The 23,932-nt window shown below is 40.4% G+C and overlaps 1 protein-coding gene and 1 long non-coding RNA gene across 3 annotated transcripts in view; one reads left to right on the top strand and one right to left on the bottom strand.

Annotated features, from left to right (window-relative positions):
• LOC120298167 (H-2 class II histocompatibility antigen, E-S beta chain-like) overlaps nt 1-23,932 on the bottom strand; it is a 56,183-nt gene that overhangs the window by 10,593 nt on the left and 21,658 nt on the right. The gene's annotated exons all lie outside the window — the stretch shown is intronic.
• LOC120298168 lies at nt 18,634-20,867 on the top strand. The gene is made up of 3 exons (XR_005553975.1): nt 18,634-18,702; nt 20,469-20,586; nt 20,740-20,867. It is a non-coding gene; the product is annotated as an uncharacterized LOC120298168 (long non-coding RNA).

A 23,932-nucleotide genomic window follows, 5' to 3' on the forward strand; every position in this document is an offset into this window, starting at 1 on the left:
GTTGACCGTCTGGTGATGTCCAGGTGTAGAGCCGTCTCTTGGGTTGTTGGAAAAGAGTGTTTGTTATGACCATCGTATTCTCTTGACAAAATTCTATTAGCCTGTGCCCTGCTTCATTTTGTACTCCAAGGCCAAACTTGCCTGTTATTCCGGTTATCTTTTGGCTTCCTACCTTAGCATTCCAATCCCCCATGATGATAAGGACATCATTTTTTGGTGTTAATTTTATAAGGTGCTGTAGGGCTTCATAGAACCGGTCAATTTCATCCTCTTCAGCACCAGTGGTTGGGGCATAGATTTGGATTATTGTGATATTGAATGGTTTGACTTGGATTCGAATTGAGATCATTCTGTCATTTTGGGGATTGTATCCCAGTATTGCTTTTCCTATTCTTTTATTGACTATGAAGGCTACTCCATTTCTTCTGAGGGATTCTTGCCCACAGTAGTATACCTGATGGTCCTCTGAGTTAAATTCACCCATTCCTGTCCATTTTAGTTCGCTGATTCCTAAGATGTCGATGTTCAGTCTTGTCATCTCTTTTTTGACTACGTCTAGCTTGCCTTGATTCATGGATCTTACATTCCAGGTTCCTATGGAGAAAAATCTTTTACAGCATCGGACTTTCCTTTCACCACCAGATATATCCACAGCTGAGCGTCCTTTCGGCTTTGGCCCAGTCGCTTCATTCTTTCTGGCGCTACTAGTACTAGCCCTCTGCTCTTCCCCAGTAGCATATTGGACACCTTCCGACCTGAGGGGCTCATCTTCCAGCGTCATATCTTTTTTCCTTTTCGTACTGTCCATGGGGTTTTCATGGCAAAGATACTGGAGTGGTTTGCCATTTCCTTTTCCAGTGGATCACATTTTGTCAGAACTCTCTGCTATAACCTGTCCGTCTTGGGTGGCCCTGCACGGCATAGCTTATAGCTTCATTGAGTTACGCAAGCCCCTTCGCCACGACAAGGCAGTAATCCATAAAAATAATTATATGCCCCAATTTTATAAATTGTATATATTCCTAATTCTATTCTGAGGGCAGCATTTGAAGTCCTTTCATCAAAACTCAAGATACTTCTCAGATGATGTGATCGGATTTGTTCTAGTAGTAATATAAATTATAAATATAAATTAAATTCCAAAGTTCAGCTCAATATAAGTGCATAATGGTAACCTTGGTATTTTGTATTGAATAATTCAGTCTAAGGAAGCCGCATACCTATGATTTTTTTTTAAAAAAAATTAACAGTGCATTCACTTGTGCCTTCTAAATGAGCTCCTTTGATGTTGAGGGAGCCCAGATCCAGTCAGAGAGAAAATTCCCCCAGGTAAGGAAAGGTGTGAACTTGCTCTGTTGCCTCCTCATCAATTAGCCCTATAGGACAATGCTGTCCTTTCCCAAAGACCATCACTTTTGACTTTGACTCACCCATAATCAGATAATTATTATGAGAATAGGAGCCAAGTCCCCTTAACAGCACATGCAACCCAAATGTCATATTGGCATCATCTTTTTCTTCAGTTTTGGTACATATCAATCCTACTTCTCATGGCTCCATTGAGCCCCAAACACACTCTCAAACAAATGAACAAAAATGGGATGGAAGGGACCATGGAGGTTTTCTAGTCCAACCCTCTACCCATAGCAAGAGATTCAGTCAAAATGAATGTCCAGCCTCTTTTTGAAAATCTCCATTAATGGAGCACCCACAACTTCATGAGGCAAGCCGTTCCACTGATTAATTGTTCTCACTGTCAGGGCTTGTAGAAAGGGCTTTGAGCAAGGTCAACATCCTGAGTTCCATGTGAAGGGCAGTCAATTTCTTCCATTATATTTCTTTGTTTACTGTGTCAAATGTTATAAAGGCAGCAAACCATTATTTCCTCTGACTGATATTTTTATAGTTCGATGTTTCAAGACAAAAGAATTGACAAGAGTTGATCACATCTGCCTAAAGACTGCTGGTTCTTCCACAAGGAATACACTTTTCATCCACCTACTATCAATTCTTTTCAAATAGAAGTTTGCATATATTTTAGTCACAATATCTGTTAGAGAAACGGGCCTGGAATTGCTAGGTTCCTTTTTATTCCCTTTCTTATATCTAGGAATTACAATTGCCATCTTTGACCCAAATGGGTGTGGCTGATATTATTTATAAGTGTAAATGTAGCTGTCAATGGAGGGTCCCACCAGTCAGGTTATTTCTTGAACTGTTCAACTGCTAGAAAATCCTCTCCAGAGGCCATATTGCTCTTCAGACCATTTATAATGAATTTGATCATGAGAATTTTAGGGCAAAAATAGTTGATATGTTGTCTATTTGTAGATTTTTAATAAAATGGTTGGTTAATGTTAGTGGCCCCTAAAGATTCATAATACATATATGTTTTATCATCAATAGGAAAGGTAATCCCTTAGGATTCTTTTTAAAATTCTGAGATTTGGTCATCATTGAGGATATCATTATTTTGGCTAAGACCGTGTAAAACAATGTGATTTTTCGATGAGTACTGCACATTCCTATTGTACAGAAGATCCTTTGACTGAACACAGAGCTTCTCCTTGCCTTCACAAGTATGGAGCAGAAACCTCTAAGCAATTGAGATGATGTCAAGAGAAGACATGTCTCTTTTGATCCTTTCTTCCTCCTGACCGTATATCCCAATTCTTATTTATAACACTTACAAAAGCCATGGTGAAACAATTAACAATTGAAGCAGAACCAGTTCTTAAACACCCTGATCCTGAGGAACCTTTCATCATCCAAGCTGATGCTGGTGATGTTGCCTTGAGCACAGTCCTCCCACAAAAACACCTTAGGGGGGTTCTGCAGCCCTACACTTCAGAAAGGAGATGGGTTGTTTGGGAGAAAGAGGCTTTTGCTGTGAGATGGGCATTATTAACTTGGCACAATTTATTGGAAGCGAGTAAAGTGCCTTTCGAAGTATAGACTGATCATTATTATTATTCAAAATAATATAGAATTATCTAGAGAAGACACGATTGGAGCTATCACTTACACATCAACACCCCACTCACTTTACAGAAAGGGAAGGACAAACACAAACCTGTGGGACTTTGTAGGTGCTTGCTAATGTTGACATCTGGATGGAGCTGTCTCTGTCAGCTCCATCAAAAAGAGCCAAAAGCTTCTCCTCCCTTCCACAGCTGTAGTTGGGAACATTGGCTTCTCCAGTAGAGAGCATGTCCAGCAAGGCATCTGAAGTGCCGAGGGTGTTATCATAGTTGTCATGGGTGTTGTAGCCAAGTGTGAGATTGTGCAGGTTCTGGGGATTCTCCTTCACCAGTTCAATATTGCAAATCACGCGTACTAGCTTTTTATAGAATAAACTAGAGTAAAACCATGATCATGTTAATATTAGCATCATCAATAGCAACAACAAAAATACTTTTTCTCCATTTAATCATTTTTTTCTCTACAAACTAGCTGAAACATAAGCCAATATTGATCCAAAACTAGAGGCAAATGATAATCACCCATCATCCTTTAATATTGTTAGTGTTAAGGAAGGGGATAGTCCTCAAAAAGGTGCAAAAAATCAAAAATATACAATTATTTTTAGCAGTACTAATATTGGTAGTCCAGAATAATTCAGTCATTAAAGAAGAACCACTATTAAAGGAAGGAGATTTTTGATAAGTGACCGAGAGAAGCTGTTATAATAATAATAATAATAATAATAATAATAATAATAATAATAATAATAATAATAATAATAATAATAATAATAATAATAATAATAATAATAATGCATTGGTCCTTAAGGCTTGGTCTTGTGCAGCCAGAATTAGTCCCTCGGTCTCTTTCTTCAATTTTCCAGCTCTTAGCCATTGCCAGGTCTTGTTATTATCTGCTTTCCCAGCTACTTTTTTTAACATATTGGCCATGTAGTGCTTTGTCTTCCCATGCCTCTATTCTGTTCTTCATTTGGTCTTTCTTGTAGGCCAGTTTGGTCTCTCCAGTAGTCAGTAAGCCTTCCTGATATACTAATTTCAGTGCATCTTCATCATTGTTCTTAAGATATTCTTCCAAAGCCATTTTTTCTTCTTCAACCATCTGATGTACTTGTAGCATTCCACGCCCACCTATTTGCCTTGGTAGATAAAGTCGGTCAATGTCACTGCGTGGATGAAGGGCGTGATTCATTGTCATTATTTTTCTGGTCTTCCTATCCATTGCTTTTAGATCTGCTTGAGTCCAGTTCACTATTCCAGCTGTGTATCTAATGACTGGAATTGCCCAAGTGTTGATTGCCTTTATGGTATTTCCTCCATTGTGTTTGGACTTTAAGATCTTCTTCACTCTCTTGATGTTGTTGTTCTTAATTGCGAAGTCGTGTCCGACCCATCGCGACCCCATGAACAATGTTTATGTAAAGTGAGTGGGGTGTTGGTGTGAAAGCGATAAATCCAACCGTGTCTTCTCTAGGTAATTCAATATTATTTTGAATAATAATATTGATAAGTCTATACTTTGAAAGGCACTTTGCTCCCTTCCAAGAAATGGCACCAAGTTAATAACGCCCATCTCACCGCAAAACCTTCTTTCTCCCAAACAGCCCATCTCCTCTCTGTTTCCAAAAGCTATCATGAATTGTAGGCATAGGGCTGCAGATCCCCCCCCCCAAGTTGTTTTTGTGGGAGGACTGTACCCACTGCAACATCACTAGCATCAGCTTGGATGATGAAAGGTTCCTCAGGATCAGGGTGTTTAAGAACTGGTTCTGCGGCAAATAATCTTTTCACCATAGCATTTGTAAGTGTTATAAATAAGGATTGGGATATACAGTTGGAAAGAAGCAATCATCAAAAGAGACCTATTGTTGTGAAGGCAAGTAGAGGCTCTGTGTCTAAACAAAAAATCTTTTGTACAACTTTGTTGTTAAATGCGAAGTCGTGTCCGACCCATCGCGACCCCATGGACAACGTTCCTCCAGGTCTTCCTGTCCTCTACCATCTTCTGGAGTCCATTTAAGTTCACACCTACTGCTTCAGTGATTCCATCCAGCCATCTCATTCTCTGTCGTCCCCTTCTTCTATTGCCCTCAATCTTTCCCAGCATTAGGCCCTTCTCCAGTGAGTCCTTCCTTCTCATTAGGTGGCCAAAGTATTTGAGTTTCAACTTCAGGATCTGGCCTTCTAAACAACAGTTGGGGTTGATCTCTTCTAGGACTGACCGGTTGCAACGCCTTGCAGTCCAAGGGACTCGCAGGAGTCTTCTCCAGCACCATAGTTCAAAGGCCTCAATTCTTTGGTGCTTAGCCTTTCTTATGGTCCAACTTTCACAGCCATATATTGCAATTGGGAAAACCATGGCGTGGACTATACGCACTTTTGTTGGCAGGGTGATGTCTCTGCTTTTTAGAATGCTGTCTAGATTTGCCATAGCTTTCCTCCCCAGGAGCAAGCGTCTTTTAATTTCTTGGCTGCAGTCCCCATCTGAGGTGATCTTTGAGCCCAGAAAAATAAAATCTGTCACTACCTCCATTTCTTCCCCATCTATTTGCCAGGAATTGAGAGGGCCGGATGCCATGATTTTGGTTTTCTTAATGTTGAGTTTCAAGCCAACTTTTGCACTCTCCTTCTTCACCCGCATCAAGAGGCTCTTTAGTTCCTCTTCACTTTCTGCCATTAGAGTGGTATCATCTGCATATCTTAGGTTGTTGATATTTCTCCCAGCAATCTTAATTCCAACTTTTGATTCATCTAGCCCTGCCTTTCTCATGATGTGCTCTGCATATAAGTTAAATAGGCAGGGCGACAGTATACAGCCTTGCTGGACTCCTTTTCCAATTTTGAACCAATCAGTGGTTCCGTGTCCAGTTCTCACTGTTGCTTCTTGACCCGCATATAGGTTTCTCAAGAGACAAATGAGATGGTCTGGTACTCCCATCTCTTTAAGAACTTGCCACAATTTGTTGTGATCCACACAATCAAAGGCTTTTAGCATAGTCAATGAAGCAGAAGTAGATGTTTTTCTGGAACTCCCTAGCTTTCTCCATGATCCAGCGTATGTTGGCAATTTGATCTCTAGTTCCTCTGCCTCTTCGAAATCCTGCCTGTACTTCTGGTAGTTCTCGATCCACATACTGCTGGAGTCTAGCTTGTAGGATTTTAAGCATAACTTTACTAGCATGTGAAATGAGAGCAATGGTGCGATAGTTTGAACATTCTTTGGCATTGCCTTTCTTTGGAATTGGAATGTAAACTGACCTTTTCCAATCCTGTGGCCACTGTTGAGTTTTCCAAATTTGCTGGCAAATTGAGTGTAGCACTTTTACTGCATCGTCTTTTAAGATTTTGAATAGCTCAGCTGGAATCCTGTCACCTCCACTAGCTTTGTTGTTGCTCAGATTTTCTAAGGCCCATTTCACTTCCCATTCTAGGATGTCTGGTTCGAGGTCAGTGACCATCTCAATGTGGTTATCTGGGACGTTAAGCTCATTCTTGTATAGTTCTTCTGTGTAGTTTTGCCATCTCTTCTTAATCTCTTCTGCCTCTGTTAGGTCCCTGCCATTTTGGTCCTTTATCATGCCCATCTTTGCATGAAACTTTCCCTTCATATCTCCAATTTTCTTGAAGAGATCTCTGGTCCTCCCTATTCTGTTGTTTTCTTCTATTTCTTTGCACTGTTCATTTAAGAAGGCATTCTTATCTCTTCTAGCTATTCTCTGGAATTCTGCATTCAATTGGGTGTATCTTTCTCTTTCTCCTTTGCCTTTCGCTTCCCTTCTTTCCTCAGCTATTTGCAAAGCTTCCTCAGACAGCCATTTTGCTTTCTTGTATTTCTTTTTCTTTGGGATGGTTTTAGTTGCTACCTCTTGTACAATGTTGCGAACTTCCATCCATAGTTCTTCAGGCACTCTGTCTATCAGATCTAATTCCTTAAATCTATTTGTTACCTCTACTGTATATTCATCAGGAATATGATTTAGTTCATACCTGAGTGGCCTAGTGCTTTTCCCTACTTTTTTCAATTTAAGCCTAAATTTTGCAATGAGAAGCTCATGATCTGAGCCACAGTCAGCTCCTGGTCTTGTTTTTACTGGCTGTATAGAGCTTCTCCATCTTTGGCTGCAGAGCACATAGTCAATCTGATTTCTATGTTGACTGTCTGGTGATGTCCATGTGTAGAGCCGTCTCTTGGGTTGTTGGAAAAGAGTGTTTGTTATGACCATCCTATTCTCTTGACAAAATTCTATCAGCCTGTGCCCTGCTTCATTTTGTACTCCAAGGCCAAACTTGCCTGTTATTCCGGTTATCTTTTTGGCTTCCTACCTTAGCATTCCAATCCCCCATGATGATAAGGACATCATTTTTGGGTGTTAATTCTATAAGGTGCTGTAGGGCTTCATAGAACCGGTCTATTTCATCCTCTTCAGCACCAGTGGTTGGGGCATAGATTTGGATTATTGTGATATTGAATGGTTTGCCTTGGATTTGAATTGAGATCATTCTGTCATTTTGGGGATTGTATCCCAGTATTGCTTTTCCTATTCTTTTATTGACTATGAAGGCTACTCCATTTCTTCTGAGGGATTCTTGCCCACAGTAGTATACCTGATGGTCATCTGAGTTAAATTCACCCATTCCTGTCCATTTTAGTTCGCTGATTCCTAAGATGTCGATGTTCAGTTCTTGTCATCTCTTTTTTGACTACGTCTAGCTTGCCTTGATTCATGGATCTTACATTCCAGGTTCCTATGGAGAAAAAATCTTTACAGCATCGGACTTTCCTTTCACCACCAGATATATCCACAGCTGAGCGTCCTTTCGGCTTTGGCCCAGTCGCTTCATTCTTTCTGGCGCTACTAGTACTAGCCCGCTGCTCTTCCCCAGTAGCATATTGGACACCTTCCGACCTAGGGGCTCATCTTCCAGCGTCATATCTTTTTGCCTTTTAGTACTGCCCATGGGGTTTTCATGGCAAAGATAGTGGAGTGGGTTGCCATTTCCTTCTCCAGTGGATCACATTTTGTCAGAACTCTCTGCTGTGACCTGTCCGTCTTGGGTGGCCCTGCACAGCATAGCTTATAGCTTCATTGAGTTACACAAGCCCCTTCGCCACGACAAAGCAGTAATCCATAAAGGGGTCTCTTGATGTATTCACCTCTAATCTTTTTCTTGACTTCAGTGTGCTAGATGTTGTCAGCTTGAAGGATACCCATGTATTTGTAGTAATCTTCGTCATCCAGACTCTTAATGTTATTTTCGTGGGGCATCTTGATTCCTTTAGTTTTCACTACTTTTCCTTGTTTGATAGTAAGTGTGGGACATTTGTCCAAGCCAAACTCCATTACAATATCTTGGCTATATATACGGACAGTGTTGAGCAGCGATTCTATTTCAGATGATGTTTTTTCCATACAGCTTCAGATCATCCATGTAAAGGAGATGGGATAGTCTGGCAGATGTTTTTGATGTTTGATAGCCATGTCCTGAGTTATTCAGTATTGTTGACAGAGGAAAAAGTGCAATAACAAATAGTAATGGTGATAATGAATCTCCTTGAAATATTCCTCTCTTGATATTAACCTCTCCCAGCCTCTCACCATTGATCTGCAACTGTGTCTTCCATTGTGCCATCGATCTTTGCACAAATTTTCTGATGTTTCTACTGACTCCTGTTATTTCTAGGTACTTGATTATCCAGTCATGTGGCAGAGAGTCAAATGCCTTTTTGTAGTCAATCCATGCCACATTTAGGTTGGTCTTCCTTCTCTTGCAGTTTTCCAAGATCATTTTGTCTATTAGGAGTTGATCTTTTGTTCCTCTGCTATTGGAGCAGTTTCCTTTCTGTTCAGGTGGAAAGAGATTATTTTCAACTACATGCTGTTGCACTGCATCAGCTACTACACCAGTTAGTAATTTGAAAGTTGTTGGTAAGCAGGTAATTGGCCTGTAGTTACCTGGTGTTGCCCCGTTTGCTGGATTTTTCATTATTCGGTAGGTTTTCCCAGTTGTTAGCCACTTTTCAATTTCTCCACCTTGTAGTATATTGTTGAACTGCTTGGCAATGAGTGGGTGTATAACAGTTAGATGTTTCAACCAAAACCCATGCAGTTCATCTTCACGTGGTGCTGACCAATTTTTGATTTTCCTTGCTCTGTTTTCTGCCATTTTTGTTGTTATTACTAGTTCTTTCATTTCAACTTCTGTTTTATTTGTATTCACCTCTTTTAACCAAGCCACATCCTTGTTGTATTTCTTTGGGTTATCCCATATCTGCTTCCAGAACTGCACTGTTTCTTCCTTGTCAGGTACTGACTGATTCCTTGCAGTTTCTCCATTGATGGATTGGTAGAAACGTTTCTGATTGGATTGAAATTGGAGGTTCTGCCTATAGTTTGCAATTCGAGCTTCATATCTACTGATTTTCCTGGCTATAGCTGTTATTTGTTGCTTTATTATTTCCAGTGCTTCCTTGATCTTCCTTGTTTCTAAGTGGTATTTCTTGATTAGGTATTCTTTGGTCTTCTTGTTCTTCAGCTTCTTTTCTTCCATCTGTTCTAGCTTGCTTGCATGTGACCTTAACTTGCTGATTTTATTTTCTAGTCTAACCTTCCATTTTTCTGGTGCACTGTTTGTTTGTTTTTCTTCTTTGCTGATTTTGCATCCCAGGTATTCAGTTATAACTGCAGCTGTGCTGTCCATTAGTTGGTTTGTTTCTTGCAGTGAATTGGCGCTTATACTTGATATTGCAGTATTTGCATCTTTTAATGCTTGTGCTAGCTGTTTCTTTGGAACAAGCTTCAATGTAGGCAGCTTTATTCTGTTGTTTTTGTACTGTTCTAGATGCTCAATTATTCTTTGTTTCAATTCTTTTATTTCTTTAGTTAGAGGGTTTTGTTCTTCCTGAGGAAGAGATGCCTGGTTTCCAAATGAGAACAGTTGTATATCTCTGCTGGATTCCTTCACTGCCAACTCCCCCTGGTTTTCCTCTATATTCTGAATTTTTTTCTGATTTCTTTGCCCTGAGTAAACCTTTGCAATTTGTCCAATTCTGTTTCTGTGAATACTTTATTTCGTATTATAAATCGGTGTTGATCTACTAGTCTCTGTTCTGTTATTTCTGATTCTGGATGTTGTTCCTTCCAGAACTGGTGCATTCATTTTAGATATCCTCTTCTTGTTGGACTTGATCTTTAGTAACAGATCATTATTTCTTTGTTTCCCATCACTGTGTATCTGCGACGGGTAAACATCTTTTCTTCCAGTAGTTCTGCAGCTGCTGGCCCTGGTTTCTCAGCCAACAGTCCTGAGTCCTGTAACCCATTTTTCACCAGATATCCAGGAACTCCAATATCTAGCGCGGACCTTGTTAACCCGGGTGACATCCGAGCCGGTATGGCATTCTGTAATTTACGTCTCACCATATTTTTTTATGGGAGAGACACTCTTTGTCTGACTCCTCTGACGAGATCTATCCAGTATGGTTGAACATCTAGCATAGCTCAAGTCAAAATTGAGAAGACAGCAACAGAGAGTAAGTGCCGCCTATCCAAAGAAGCTGAAGAAAGAATGGACCACTTGGTAAGCTGTTGCAAGAAGATTGCACAGACTGACTACAAGCACCTGCAACATAACACCCAAGACTTAACAATTGTCGATAAGAAAGACCAAAATAGTCTGGATAATGGACGTGGCAGTGCCTGGAGACAGCAGAATAGACGAGAAAGAACTGGAGAAGATAACAAAATACAAAGACCTACAAATACAAGTAGAAGGACTGTGGCAAAAGCAAGCAAGAGTAGTACCAATAGTAATAGGCTCCTTGGGTGCAATTTCAAAACAACTGGAGCACCACTTGGACACCATTGGCATTGACAAATTCGCTATTAGTCAATTGCAAAAGGCGGCCTTACTAGGAACTGCTTCCATCCTGCGACGATATCTGTAATACCATCAAACATCCACATCTGCCTATCCCAGGTCCTGGGTAAGGACTCGATAGGTAGACAAAATGCCAAATCCAGTCTGAACATCTGGCTGACTGTGCGATGATCCATAATAATAATAAGTTGGAAGGGACCTTGGAGATCATCTAGTCCAACCTCCTGCTCAAGCAGGAAACCCTATACCATTTCGGACAAATGGCTGTCCAGTCTCTTCTTAAAAACTTCCAGTTTTGGAGCATTCACCGCTTCTGGAGGCAGATTGTTCCACTGGTTAATTGTTCTAACTGTCAGGAAGTTTTTCCTTAGTTCTAGGTTGCTTCTCTCCTTGATTAGTTTCCATCTGTTGCTTCTTGTTCTGCCTTCAGGCACTTTAGAATGTAGTTTGACTCCCTCTTTTTTGTGTCAGCCCCTGAGATATTGGAACACTGCTATCATGTCTCCCCTCATTCTTCTCTTCATAAAACTAGACATACCCAATTCCAGCAACTGTTCCTTATATGTTTTAGCCTCCAGTCCCCTGATCATCTTTGTTGCTCTTCTCTGTACTCTTTCTAGAGTCTCAACATCTTTTTTTTTTTTTTTTAATTGAAATTTTTCAAAAGTTTTACAAATAAGAATCCACCCCCCCCTCCCCAACCACCCCACCCCCCCCCCCGACTTCCCAGAACTGAATATAGGATTATTTAACAAATATTTTAAAAATAACATTTGCAATTTATAAAATAATTAATAATAATAATAAAAATCACAATAATATATATATAATAATAATATACATAACATAAACTTTAAAATGAATAATATATACTAAAAAAGAAAAAAAAAATAAAAAGAGAAGAGAGAGAGAGAAAGAAGAAAGAAGAAAGTAGACGAAGAATAAAGCATATATATATAAAAATATATATATATATATAAATAATAATACGTAAAAAATGTATATATATAAAAAAGAAAAAGAAGAAAGAAAGAAAGAAAAAACAATCATTACAAATTATAAAAAGGCTAAATAATATTTTTCCATATCCAAATTATGTTGTATAAAATTTATCCATTTTTCCCATACCGCAAAAAATTTTTCTTGAGATTGCTCCTTTAAGAAAGCCGAAATCTTTGCCATTTCTGCCAAATACGAAACTTTATGAAACCATTCTTGTAAAGTAGGCAAAGATTCCTTCTTCCAATATTGTCCTATTAACAACCTAGCGGCTGTAATCAAATTTAACATCAATATAACCTCCTTAGCATCACAGTCAATAACAATACCTAGTAAAAATAATTGCGGAGTAAATTTTACCCTCCTTTTAAAAATTCTTTGAATATTCCACCATATCTTAATCCAAAAAGCTTTTATATGCTTACACGTCCACCAAATATGGTAATAGGTAGCATCCAAATATCCACATCTCCAGCATTTCGGCTGTAGATTAGGGTACATAATGGACATTTTCTTTGGGTCAAGGTGCCATCTATAAAACATCTTATAAAAATTCTCTCTTAAATTTTGCGCTTGTGTGAATTTAACATTTCTTATCCAAATAAGTTCCCAAGTATCCATTGAAATCGTTTCACCAATATTCTGTGCCCATTTAATCATACAATCTTTAACTAGTTCAGGTTCTGAATCTAATTCCACTAAAACCCCATAAACTCTCTTAATATGGGTTGGCCTTTGATCTCTTACTTGTTTTAAAAAAATTTCATCTTCTCTAAGCCAGCCCGTTTTACAATCCATCTTCCATCTATCCACTATTTGTCTATATTGGAACCATGAATAAGTTAAATTTTCATGTGTTAATTCTTCCAAAGATTTTAACTGCCAGTCTTGGCCATCCCATCTTAGTAACTGTACGTAAGAGACCTTGTCCATATTTACCCCTTTCCTTATACCTTCTATGGCATGCCGAGGTATAGCCCATAATGGTATTTTGAAGTCACTTTTATAATACTTTCTCCACACTCTTAGCAAAGAGTTTCTTATAATATGAGACTTAAAAACCCAATCCACTTTTTTATTAAATATTAAATAGGCATGCCATCCAAAAAATAGGTCCCAGCCTTCCAAATGAAGTATTTCTGTATTTGTTAAATTCACCCAGTCGCTAATCAATGTCAATACTACAGCATCATAATACAATTTCATATTTGGTACCTTGAGTCCGAGTCTCAACATCTTTTTTACATCACGGTGACCAAAATTGGATGCAGTATTCCAAGCGTGGCCTTACTAAGGCACTGTAAAGTGATACTAACACTTCAAGTGATCTAGATTCTATCCCTCTGTTAATGCAGCCCAGCACTGTGTTGACCTTTTTGGCAGCTGCAGCACACTGCTGGCTCATATTTAAGTGATTGTCCACTAGGACTCTGAGGTCCCTCTCACAGTTACTATTATTGAGCAAGGTACCCCTATACTATACCTATACATTTGGTTTTTCTTGCCTAAATGTAGAACCTTACTTTTTTCACCGTTGAATTTCATTTTGTTAGATAGTGCCCAGTGTTGAAGTCTGTCCAGATCCTCCTGTATCCTAAGCCTGTCTTCTGGAGTGTTGGCTATTCCTGCCAGCTTGATCCCAATAGACTGTTTCTCTAAAGTGCAATCCAAGATATTGATCTCCCTCTTTCTTATATAATTGTCATTCAAAATAATAGATGTACTACATCTTCTATTTCTGGAACTCCACAAATACAAGTATATTCATTGTAAGGAGTTTGGAAGATTCAACTCAATACTTGGAAGGTACATTTGTAGCAGCTGATGCCTTTCAGTGTGCCAGCCTTACTGAAGACGCCCTACTTTTCTCTATTTTAACCATCCTGGATTCTCTCTGCAGCATTTTTTTTAGGTTTTTCTCGAGTGGCAAAAAAGACAGGCAGATGACAGTTCCCAATATAAAATGAAGAATGTTTTAAATGAAATTTGTTTGTTCTAATAGCATTTGGGCACTCTTATTAGTTTAACAAAGGGAAGGACGAGGGGTGACATGATAACAGTGTTCAAATATCTCAGGGGCTGCCCCAAAGAAGAGGGAGTCAAGCTCTTCTCCAAAGGACCTGAAGGCAGGATGAGAAGCAACGGATGGAAACTAACTAACTAATTAACCAGTGGAACAACCTTCCTCCAGAAGCTGTGAATGCTCCAACACTGGAAGTGTTTAAGAAGAGATTGGACAGCCATTTGTCTGAAATGGTATAGGGTTTCCTGCCTGAGCAGTGGGTTGGACTAGATGACCTCCAAGGTCCCTTCCAATATCATCATCATCACTATTATTACTATTGTTATTATTTTCCATACCATTAATTTTAATAAAAATATTTATATACCCCAAATTTATAAATTGTATAAATTTCCAATTCTGCTCTGAGGGCAGCAGTTGAAGTCCTTTCATCCACCCTCAAGATACTTCTCAGATATGTGATCTAATTTGTTCTAATAGTGATATAAATTAAATCCCAAAGTTCAGCTCAATATAAGTGCATAATAGTAACGGTGGTATTTTGTATTTAATAACTCAGTCTAAGGAAGCTGCATACCTATGAGGTTTTTTTTAAAAAAATGAACAGTGCATTCACTTGTGCCTTCTAAGTGAGCTCCTTTGATGTTGAGGGAGCCCAGATCCAGTCCCAGAGAAAATTCCCCCAGGTAAGGAAAGGTGTGAACTTGCTCTGTTGCCTCCTCATCGATTAGCCCTATAGGGCAATGCTGTCATTTTCCAAGAACCATCACTTTTGACTTTGACTCATCTAAAATCAGATAATTATTATGAGAATAGGATCCAAGTCCTCTTAACAGCACATGCAACCCAAATGTCATATTGGCATCACCTTTTTCTTCAGTTTTGGTACATATCAATCCTACTTCTCATGGCTCCATTGAGCCCCAAACACACTCTCAAGCAAATGAACAAAAATGGGATGGAAGGGACTATGGAGTGTTCCTCAATTATTTTTAAACCTAAATTTAAGTCCTAGTCTCCACTTATTTTATTATTCTCTACCTTACTTAACTTGATTACTAAACACCAAGTCAGTTTGCATCTGTGCTTTCCTCATTACCGTTGCTGCACCCACTCATTACATAAAGTAATTATCCGTTTCTTGGGAAATAGCAGGAGTTTGACATTATTTCAAGGTTTCAAGGCACTTCCACAATTTCCTCATTAACTGCTTTCTGTGGCTCTTGGGCAAAGAACCACATTATTAAATATGAATTTCCTTTCTTTTTAGGGCTGCCAATTTTGCCATTTTCAGTCTCACTGGTCTCCTACTCTTTAGTGCACCTGTGGTTAATTGATTTCTAAGTTTGCATGTTCATCTTCTATCAGGTCCTGTATCAAGGCTATTTGATGGGAGTCCACAGAAATTGGCTCCAGCCCTCAAGGCAATGACTCGATAGGTAGAGAAAATGCCAAATCCAGTCTGAACATCTGGCTGCTGTGCGATGATCAATCAGTAATAATAATAATAATAACAACAACAACAACAATAATAATAATAATAATAATAATAATAATAATAATAAAGTTGGAAGGGACTTTGTAGGTCTTCTAGTCCAACCATGTGCTAAGGCAGGAAACTCTATACCATTTCAGACAAATGGCTTCTTCAAAACTTCCAGTATTGGAGAATTTACTGCTTCTGGAGGCAGGTTGTTCCACTGATTAATTGTTCTCACTGTCAGGAAGTTTCTCCTTAGTTCTAGGTTGCTTCTCTTCTTGATTAGTTTCCATCCATTGCTTCTTGTCCTGCCTTCAGGTGTCTTGGAAAATAGCTTGACTCCCTCTTCTTTGGGGCAGCCCCTGAGATATTGGAACACTGCTATCATGTCCCCCCTCGTCCTTCTCTTCATTAAACTAGACATGCCCAATTCCAGCAACTGTTCCTTATATGTTTTAGCCTCCAGTCCCCTGATCATCTTTGTTGCTCTTCTCTGTACTCTTTCTAGAGTCTCAACATCTTTTTTACATCACGGTGACCAAAATTGGATGCAGTATTCCACGTGTGGCCTTACTAAGGCATTGTAAAGTGGTACTAACACTTCAAGTGATCTAGATTCTATCCCTCTGTTAATGCAGACCAGCACTGTGTTGGCCTTTTTGGCAGCTGCAGCACACTGCTGGCTCATATTTAAGTGATTTTCCACTAGGACTCTGAGGTCCCTCTCACAGTTACTATTATTGAGCAAGGTACCCCTATACTATACCTATACATTTGGTTTTTCTTGCTAAAATGTAGAACCTTACTTTTTTCACCGTTGAATTTCATTTTGTTAGATAGTGCCCAGTGTTGAAGTCTGTACAGATCCTCCTGTATCCTAAGCCTGTCTTCTGGAGTGTTGGCTATTCCTGCCAGCTTGATCCCAATAGACTGTTTCTCTAAAGTGCAATCCAAGATATTGATCTCCCTCTTTCTTAAATAATTGTCATTCAAAATAATAGATGTACTACATCTTCTATTTCTGGAACTCCACAAATACAAGTATATTCATTGTAAGGAGTTTGGAAGATTCAACTCAATACTTGGAAGGTACATTTGTAGAAGCTGAGCCTTTCAGTGTGCCAGCCTTACTGAAGACGCCCTACTTTTCTCTATTTTAACCATCTTGGAATCTTTGTGCAGCATTTTTTTAGGTTCCTACTCTTTAGTGCACCTGTGGTTAATTGATTTCTAAGTTTGCATGTTCATCTTCTATCAGGTCCTGTATCAAGGCTATTTGATGGGAGTCCACAGAAATTGGCTCCAGCCCTCAAGGCAAAGCTTAGGAGATATGGCTCAACAACCACCTTTTCCACTCATTGCTGGGAACTTTCAACCCATTGCTCACCAACAACCAGGCTCAATATTGACTCCCTGAGAGACCCTCCAAGGATGCTTTTTCACTGCAACAATTCTTTGCATCTTGATTACTTAACATTTTCTGTATTATATTTCTGCATCTAACACAGAAATTGTTAAATTTTTCAGTGGGGTTTTTTTGTTTTCTATTCTTCTCATCCTTCACTGTAAGGATCCTTTCTCAGAGCAATTGTATTACAGATTGGGAGAAGAAAAAAAGAGAGAAGAGAAAAAGTTGTTGAAAAATAGGCAAATGTTGAAAAGTCATATTTAGTTTGTGAAACTAGGATGATTTTATATGTAACTAAGTCTGAGTATTTTGTTTTTGAAAACAGATTTTAAGTTACTGTGTTATTCAGGGCACGGGAAAATGCTTGTGCTTCATTTTGAAATCCTCTCTAAATCTCTACAGCATCCATGGCAACTGGATGCGACACCTGAGAACCAACAGAACTTACAGAATAACCGAGTTGGCAGGGACCTGCTAGTCCAATCCCATGCTGAAGCTGGAAAGCCCTACACCATTCCAGACAAATGGCTTTCCAAATTATTCTTAAAAACTTCCAGTGATGGAGCACCCAAAACCTCTGGAGCCAAACTCTCACAGTTACTGCTATGGAGCCACGTATCACCTATTCTATACCTGTGCATTCATTTTTTCTTGCCTAAGTGTAAAGCCATATTCTCACCACTGCTTTTGGAACCCAGTTCTCCTTCTCAATTTCAGTTAGTCTTCTGTGTCCCACAGGACTCCTAATAAGGAGTGGTAAGGCCACACTTGGACTTCTGCCTCCAGTTTTGGTCACCACAATGTAAAAAAGATGTTGAGACTGTAGAAAGAGTGCAGAGAAGAGCAACAAAGATGATTAGGGGACTGGAGGCTAAAACATATAAGGAACGATTGCTGCAATTGGGGATGTCTAGTTTAACGAAGAGAAGGATGAGGGGGGACGTGATAGCAGTGTTCCAGTATCTCAGGGGCTGCCCCAAAGAAGAGGGAGTCAAGCTATTCTCCAAAGCGCCGGAAGGCAGGACAAGAAGCAACAGGTGGAAACTAATCAAGGAGAGAAGCAACCTAGAACTAAGGAGAAACTTTCTGACAGGTAGAACAATTAACCAGTGGAACAACCTGCCTCTAGAAGTGGTGAATGCTCCAACACTGGAAGTTTTTGAAGAAACTTGACAGCCATTTGTCCAAAATGGTATAGGGTTTCCTGCCTGAGCAGGGGGTTGGACTTGATGACTTCCAAGGTCCCTTCCAACTTTATCATTATTATTATTATTAACCCTCAATTAAGACTGCAGGGATATTTCCAACTCTGCATATTCTCTGTCTTTAGAGAAATAGAAATCTCCTGGATGAGGAGGAATACTTCAACGAAAGCCAAATCAGTCTGTGCTTCATCTGAGTGCCACAAAGACCTACCAGGAAGCAGAGCAGCTGTTTTCCCAAAACCCACCCATAAAAAGGTGTCGCCCATGATAGCAGTGCCAACCCCAGATTTCCACCACTTACTTCTAAGGGCTCTTCCCAAAGTCCATCCATTGGTGAACCTGGCCGAGCATTATCATCATGGACTGTAGAGTTTGGGCAGCAATTCAGTAAGGAATTTTCTTTGACCCATTCGGACACTGCAAGTCCTGAGCCTCCCATCTTTTATAGCCATAGCAGGTTAGATGTTCAACTAAGTCTGCTGCTCTTCTCAGGGCTTTTGTAACAGCTAACAAATAGGAGTGTTTCAATACAAGGAAGATGCACCGTTGCCTTAGGTAAGAACTAAATTGCAACAGTTCACTGAGGTGATATGATGCAATCATTACAACTCCATAAATAGAGAGCCATGTCTGTCCCAGGAGTAAGATTTGGTCCAGAACCAGTCTCAGCATGAAGATCCTTTATCTGCTGTTCACATTTCTTTTCCTTGCATTCCTGTCTGAACCAGGTAAGAAACAAAATTACTGATAATTTACAAAGGATTGGTAACTCACTCCTTTTTAAACAAATACGATCATCACTGAAAGTAGGATAATCTTCAACATCTTTTTGTTTTACTTTACAGAAATAGCTTTGAACAGTATAGACTATTGACAACATGAGCCTCCAAATATTTAAAAAATATGCCATTGATTTTTCTTTTGATTCACAATTCTTGAAAGATGTTTATTGGGGGTTTTGTTAATGTAGCTTATTTTTGTTGATTTACTTCACTTTAACATTGGTTTACAAAATTCTCAGCTCACTCAAGGTCTTCATCCAAAACACACAATGCAACTGGCCACTGTAACTCAGCAAGGATCCTTGGCAATACTGGAGAGAAATATATCACAGTAAGATCTATCCTTCATATGAGATAGAATTATTTCTTCCCTCCTACATTAATAGATGTAGGCTTACCAGCTAATTCATCTTTGAGTCAGACTTCAAACCTGGGTTAATGGCTGATTTATTTGAGGTGCTGCAGGAGATCAGCAGAGATGGATCTGTGTGGTCAGAGAAATCTTGCTGTGGTCCTAGGAATCCTGCAATTGTTGGAAGGATGCTTCCATTCCCATCTTGGATGAATAGTTACAAAAGCTGATGGAGTTAGCAGAGATGGCTAAACTGACAGTTTTGATAAAAGAAAAGAATATAAGTACTTTTGTTTGTACTTGGATACTGCTTCTGGACTTTGTGCTATAATTAGCTATAATTTGTGCTATAATTCTATAATTTCACACAGTCTCATTCTTCCCTTTGGGTTTATTTATTTATTGTAGTGATTACTTTGCCACTGATGTCTTCCAGCTAATGTAGTTGCTTGGGCAGAAATAGTATAAAATCAGATTTAAGCTTTTCACTAAGATCTTGGAAAGAAGTAGAAAAAAAATTCTTAAGATTATTTTTTCTCAAGTTCAATACCATTTTGAATACCATTTAAATACAACTTAGAATAAGAATGACTTTGTCTGATGACTTAATATCAGCACAGCCTGGAACTTGATAAAGATAAATATGCCACTGATTTTTCTTTTGATTCACAATTCTTGAAATAACTTTATTGGGGGTTTTGTTATTGTAGCTTATTTTTTTTTTGGTAGGCTTCACTTTAGTATTGGTTTACCCAATTCTCAGCCAAATATGTTTTGTTTGAATAAGGAGGCACAATGGAGAAACAATTTGGTCTAGTGATTAGAGCAAAACACGACAACTCTGGGTACTGAGTTCTAGTCCCACCTTGGGCCTGAAAGCTGACTGAGTGAATTTGGCTAAACTGACAGTTTTGATAAAAGAAAAGAATAAAAGTACTATTGTTTCTACTTGGAAACTGCTTCTGGCCTTTGTGCTTGAGGTGGAAAAAAATGATACTATGATTTTGGGGTTTACTGATTAGACTGATTTGTTGATAGAGAAATGGCTAGTTCATACTAATACAGAAATGAAAAAAGCTGAGATTCGATTTTCATGCCTTATTTTATTGCAACAGGGAATCGGAAGTCAACGCCTTTTGTTTCTTCCCCCCACTTTCCACATTTCCTCTTTCCCTGTGGTTGTTCCTTACTATTTGCTTTTTATTTTCATATTTTTATGTTATAAATGAATAAAAATATAAATGGATAAAGGAATCCTGCAGTTCTGTAGAAGGAGGTAGTGTCTTGGAAGGAAAAATATATTTAAATATTAAGGAATCTTTACTCATCGTTTACCTGTCTCCTCTTTTTCTTTTCATAGGGAATGCCCAAGGACAGTGTTTTTCTCGAGGAGGACACTGCTTTGACAAACTATGTCCTCGTGGACATTTTAATCTTGGGCAGCTGGACTGTGGGCGGGAACACAAGTGCTGTGAACGGTAAGAAAACTCTCCTCTAATAGAGATACTACAGATACAGTACATAATGAGATTCTCTGCCTGATATTGTTTGCATTCAGAAAGCTTTGCAAAGCAAAGAATTTACTTTAAACTCACTTTGATCAACTTATTATTTTTTTCTCATTTGTATAGCAAAATTGGAAAATAATGCCATCTCCATCTAGGACCATGCATATCTTCAAGATATGGCCAAGGACCTGAGATTGCCGCCTGCTATCGCTTTATCTTTCTTTATCTAAATAAAATTGCTACCCATCAAACTCTAAAACATTTGTGGAGAGAGGGGGGGAGGCAGGGAGAGGGAGGGAGAGGGAGGGAGGGGGAGAGAGAGGGAGGGGGACGGAGGGGGGAGGGGAGGGAGAGAGAGGGAGGGAAGGGGAGGGAGGGAGAGAGAGGGGGGGGAGGGGAGGGGGAGGGAGGGGGAGAGAGAGGGAGGGAGGGAGGGAAAGAAAGAGAGGGAGGGAGGGGGAGAGAGAGGGAGGGGGAGGGAAGGAGGGAGGGAGGGGGAGAGAGAGGGAGGGGGAGGGAGGGGGGAGGGGGAGAGAGAAAGAGGGAGGGAGGGAGGGAGGGAGGTGTTGCCTGCTCTTCAACCACATATTATGCTATAATTTCACACAGTCTCATTCTTCCCTTTTGGTTTATTTATTTATTGCTTTGCGATTACTTTGCCACCGATGTCTTCCAGCTAATGTAGTTTCTTCGGCAGAAATAGTATAAAATCAGATTGAAGCTATTCACTAAGATCTCAGAAAGGAGCAGAAAAAAAATTCTTAAGGTTATTTTTTTTCTCAAGTGAAATAGCATTGGATACAACTGAGAATAAGAGTGACTTAATATCAGCACAGCCTGGATCTTGATAAAGGAAATGAAGATGCAGCAATAGGAAATCCGCAAGAGAGAGAGGATACTTTCCTGGCCCAATCTTTTTGTTAAACAGACAGACCAACAGATGTTATGAAATTGATTAGATACCATCTAAACAAATAGATAGACTACACAATAAAACCACATTATCTGAGGTGAGTCACATAGGACCTGATGCAGGCAAACAAACACAGCCAACATGTGAGGGATACTATTGTGGACACTATTACACCTATGCTAATAAAAGGGTGTGATCTAACAACGTACACAGGTGAAAACATAATTTGCACAACCAGTATCCATACAAGCCTGAACCTATTCAATTCCTCCCCCCTCTCAACTTTCATTCACACACTTTCTACTTCTCTTTTATTGCAATGTCTAAATTTATAAGGGGATGTAAATATTTAACCTGTGACATAAATCATCCTATAAAATGTTAAAATCTCAACTATGAATCACACCTCACTGAAAATAATTATTAAAATACAAATAGTAAGTACCAGAGTAGGTCTAGGGCCAATAGTTAACATATATCCACTCTTTATTAGCCTTTTAATGCAGCATTTTTTACAACACAGGCAGGGTACACGTAACACAGAAATGAGCTAGAAGCATCATGGCAGTTCTAAAGCAAAGGATCTTCACAGCTTGACACTTTATTGTTGAACAACATGTCAGTTTGTTCCCATTTCCCTCTTTGCACATACAGTACTCATTACACAAGATAATTGACCGTTTCTGGGGTAATACCAGGAGCTCAACATTATTTCTAGACTTCAGTGCACTTTCAGAAATACAGCTAGCCTCTGCCTGCTCCCTGCGGTTCTTGGGCAAAGAACTATATTACTAATAATTGACTTTCTTTTCAGATTGGCTAGTTTTGCCATGTGTAGCCTCACTGACCCTCTAATACTCACTGCCTGTGAGGGCAAGGTGGGCAGGGGGGAGTCCTCAGAAAGGGGCTCCCCCTCAAGGCAAAGAGCCCTTTCTATCACTGGCTGGAGAAGAAAGGAGGTTTGGGTCTAGTAAACCCTGCAATGTTCTCCTCTCTTCTCCAGCCCTTCTTGTTCAGCTGAGTGAAAGAGTCCAACGGAAGAGTGAGAAATTCCTACACCTGCTGGCTCTTCCTGATGATGCAAGGAACTAAGCCTGTTGCTCCTGTACATCAACACATACTTCCCCGAGTTCCCCCAGGTGGCAGCCCATAATTATGTTCCCGGAAAATATGGGGTAGCCGTACTTAGTTTGCATCTAAGGTGATGTTGACTGCATAACGATCTCATAATATTGTGAAGAGAGGCATTGTGTTGTAAGGTTTTGAGACTGTTCCTCCACTGACCTAGTCTTTATGTGCCCCAGATGAGGAGTGGGAGGGAGACAAAATCTGTCCTTGGAGATCGAAGCCATGGACATCCTGCAGAAGCAGCCTGGATGGTTTCCGGAGGGGGCAAGGCTCAGTGGGAGAGCTATCTAGGGGCATCTAGGGGTGCTGGGGAGAAGGGAGGGGCCTTCCACTCAGAGTTGCCCCCTTGATCTTTCCTCTCTCCCACAGAGCTGCTCTCCCTCCCTCCCCCCTGATGGCAAATGTCTCCCACACCAGGAATGGCTTCGGCTGGACTTTCTGCTCTGGCCCCAAGAGGCCCTGGGGAAGAGACCCTTCCCAACACCCCCTGCCCAGGAGCCCTCAGACCAGGGAGATGGACATCAGGGTGACCTTCCCAGAGATCAAGGCCATTGGCCACTGGACCACTCAGGGCCTTTTTTGAGGGGGGGTCTCAGATGAGCTCCGGTTGGGGGCCACACGTGAGATTCGCACAGGACTCTCTCTGTTGGGGACCCTCTGCCCAACCTTCAGCCCAACTCCCTGCCTTGGGATGATTTTCGAGATTCAGACTTGTTTCCTCTCCCCCTCCCCCAAAGCCCCCCTGCAGCTGCCCCCCCAAGAGCATCTCAAAGGGAGGGTCTCCAGCCCCCCTCACGATAGGGATTGTTTTGGGGAGCCATAGGGGAGCCATTCAGAGCCCCCCCCCAAATGCTCCTCTCTCGCTTCCCCCCTCCCTCCAGGTCCCGATAGAGCAACGGGGGATTATGGGGTGGGGGTTTCTCGGCCTCCTCCCCAAATTCGGAGCCTCCCCCGGAAGGGACCGAAGCTCAACTCCGGCCTGACTTTGAAAGCCTCAAATTTGAGATTTGGGAAGAAAACTTGAAGTCTCTGAAGAAGGAAAAATACTTTGGCCAAAATGCAGCTTTTTCCTTGTGTGGATTCAGGTCTGAAAATGCCTCAGTTTCCCTCTTTCTCTTTCGCTTTCCCTCCCCTTCCTCTTTCCACGCAACCGCTCCGACTCCGACCCGGCCATTTTGGAGGGGGGGGCGATAGAGGGGCCCGGCTGCGACTCCCCACCTCTGCTACAATCGGGAAAGAGGGGGTCCCTCTCCGCCCTCCTGGGGGGGAAGTGGG

The sequence above is a fragment of the Crotalus tigris genome, unplaced genomic scaffold (genome assembly GCF_016545835.1).
Source record: "Crotalus tigris isolate CLP2741 ecotype Arizona unplaced genomic scaffold, ASM1654583v1 scf7180000023757.169203, whole genome shotgun sequence".
In the NCBI taxonomy this organism is placed as follows: Eukaryota; Metazoa; Chordata; class Lepidosauria; order Squamata; family Viperidae; genus Crotalus; species Crotalus tigris.